Here is a 3322-nt window from a genome sequence, read left to right on the forward strand (position 1 = left end):
GGACGAGACGCCTCGTGTGAGGTGGCCGGGAAAACCGACCCGAGCGTCGTCGCGTAGGCATGAACGGCCTCACGCACGGCTCCGTCCACGTGAACGTCGGCGGCCACTGGGGCGTCGACGCGACGATCTTCGACGAATTGGGCTGGACGACGCACCGCGAGCAGTTCCTGCTCATCGCCAAGGGCCTCTGGCGCAAGGGCCTCGTGCGCTGCCCCGCGACCTGCGACGACGACGATGCGTGCGCGTGCGACTGCTCCGTGGCGCTCCGGCGTCCCGGCCGCACTTCAAAGCTCCGACCAGCGACGCGCGGAGCGCGGAGCCCCGTTTCTCCGGGGCCGTCGAGAGCGACGCCCGCGGAGGAGCTCCGGGGCCATCCGAGAGCGACGCCCGCGGAGGAGCTCCGGGGCCATCCGAGAGCGACGCCCCCTCCCAGGTGACGTTCCGGCCCGACGCGCGCTACTCGCGCGAGCGGCTCAACGAGTCCGGCGCGCTGGACTACGTGGCGACGCTCGCGAACGTGTCCGCGCTCAACGCGACGGACGAGCTCTGGGCGCGGCTCCACGCCGCCTTCTGCGCGATCGGCACCGTCGGCGAGATGTACACGTCCGCGTCGCCGACGGACCCGACGTTCTGGGTCGTGCACCCGAACCTCGAGCGGCTCCTCATGCGCAAGCGGCTCTACCTCGACGGCTTCGACGAGACCTGGGGCTACGCGCGGAACGCGCGGACGGCGTCGGACACGGGCCTCGTCTGCGACTGGTCGGCCGTCGACCGCGAGCACGACGCGGACTGCGCGCCGGCCGTCTGCCCCGGCCACGGCGCCGACGACGCGCTGCCCTTCCGGGGGCTCTTCGGCGACAACGCGACGGTGTCCAACGCGGCCTTCTACGCCGCGACGCACCCGCTCGACGCCGCGCTACCCTACGCGTACGACGCGCTCCACTGGGCCGCGTGCGGCGCCGCGTCGCCCCTCGCGCTCGGTAATGGGTAGGACGTCATGGCCGCTGGGAGCTCGTCGAAGGTCAAGTATGCGCATAAGGTTAGGTGGAGCGGCGCCCTAGGCGCTCCGCTCGAGGACGATGACCGCGTCCTCGGCGTCGCGGAGGATGAAGACGCGCTCGTCGAGGTAGGTGCAGCGCAGCGCCGCCGGGAAGGGCAGCGCCGCGAGGCCCGCGAAGGCGAGCGTCGCGGGCCCGTCGGGCGTCGCCGTGCCCGTCGCGCCGCCGCAGTCGCAGCGCAGCGGCGCGCCGACGTCGAGCACGGGGTCCCGCAGCTCCGGGTCCTCGGCCTCGGAGCCGTCGCGCGCGAAGACGGTCACGGCCGCCGCGTCGTCGGGGACCGTGCCCTCGAGGGACCAGCGCGCGCGCCACGTGCCCACGACGCCCTTGGACCGCGCCGTCATGCGCTTGCCCTGGCGGCCCTCGAGGTTCTTGACGCCCGCCATGAGCGCGGGCTCGTCGCCGCGCTTCGCCGCGTCCAGGAGGTCGTCCTGGAACTTGGCGTAGCGCTCGAGCATGGACCGCTTCCAGACGTTGAGCTTGAAACCAGTATCTGGCCTTGCCGAAGTCGACTTCCGTGCCTTTTCCGTCCCTGCAACAGCGGCCAAGGGTAGTCTCTCCAGCGGTAAAGCCTTGATCCGCCGCGAGCGTGTAGTACCGGAATGCTTCTTCAAATCTCTTCTCAGCATCAAGTAATTGCGCTACGCGGAATTGCGCGAGCGCGTCGCCTCGATCTGCGGCCGTGCGAAACAGCTCCTCCGCCTTCTTCTTGTCCAGCTTGACGCCACGTCCACACTCGTACATTTCTCCAAGGAGTTTCATCGCCTGCACATCTCCAAGCTCCACGGCGCGCCGGTGAATTTTCGCGGCTTTCTTATCGGATTTCACGAGACCGTAGTCACCCCACCTGTACGCACTTCCCAAACATGCAATCGCTTCAGGCACCTCGTTCTCCACGTGGCGGCGAAGATGCGCGAGCTGCTCCGCATGGGTTTTCGGACACGGCGTACGGCAGAGAGGACACGGATTCACGCCGATTTTATCCGAGCATGACTGACAGACCAGGCAGGCGCAACAGGAACGAAACACCTTGTTCGACACATTCACGTCCCACTCCTCGCGACAGATCGGGCACCGCGACCCGAACCGCGCCGACAGCGGCTCCCGCTCCGGGTTCGCCTCGCGCCGCACGCGGGCCGCCTCGTGCTCCGCCGCGATGCGCGCGCGGATCTCGTCGGCGTGCGACCGAGGCGCGGGGCCGTAGAACACGTCCCGCGGCGGCGACGGCGGGGGCGTCGGCGCTTCCGCCCGGGCCGCCTCCGCGGCCTGGATCTTCTTGCAGACCTTCCGGTGGCCCCGGTCGCGCCAGTCGATGCGTTGGCAGTCCGTCGAACAGTAGGCCGTCGTGCCGCAACCAAGACACGCCTTCGCTTTGTCGGCGCCGCAGATCGTGCATGTCTTTAGAATGTCGAGTTTTTTTCCCTTCGCTCGGGCCATGCGATTCTCATACTCCAACTTCTTCTCCCGCCACGACATGTCTCTTGCAGCGCGCGTGGGGAGTACGTCTTCACGAGCGATCGAGCCGCTGGAGACTCGCTCGAGCATCAATGCGCCGTCAAGATGCAGCAAAAGCGCCGGGCAGCCCACACATGGCGCGGCGCCCGACTCGATAAACCCTCCGCCATGGGCGCCGCCGCCTCCGCCGCCACCATAAAACACGAGACACCCACTGCTCTGAGCGCCTTCGCCCTGCGCCACTGCGACCTGCACCTCGCCAGCGGCGGCGAGCGCGAGGACTGGGAGGCCGACGAGCGGAAGAAGCGCAAGCGCGCGGCGGCGGCGCTCGAGGAGGAGCCGCGCGACTTCTTCCACGGCATCGTACCGCAACAAGCCCGCGCGTCGGGCTACGTCGCGCTCGAGGACGAGGCCGAGACCGACGGCGCCCGCGCGTCGCGCGCGGCGGCCGAGGCGTGGGCCGCCGAGGCGCTCCTGCGCCGCGACGCGTCGCTCACGCGCCTCGACCTCAAGCACGGCCGCGTCAGCGACCGCGTCGTCGTCGCCCTCGTCGCGGCGCTCGAGCGCTACGGCAACGCGCTGACGGACCTGGATCTCCGCGGCGGCCTCGCCGAGGCCGACGGCGGCTGCGTCGGCGTCGCGGGCGCCGCGGCGCTCGCCGGGGGCTTCCCGAGGACGCTCGCGTCGCTCACGTCGCTGCGCCTCAGCGGGCACCAGCTCTGCGACGCCGGCGCGCGCGCGCTGGCCGCCGGGCTCAAGCGCGCGCCGTGCCTCGTCCGCCTCGAGTTGCGCTACTGCCGCCTCGGCGA

Source organism: Aureococcus anophagefferens (genome assembly GCF_000186865.1).
Source record: "Aureococcus anophagefferens unplaced genomic scaffold AURANscaffold_20, whole genome shotgun sequence".
Classification (NCBI taxonomy): Eukaryota; class Pelagophyceae; order Pelagomonadales; family Pelagomonadaceae; genus Aureococcus; species Aureococcus anophagefferens.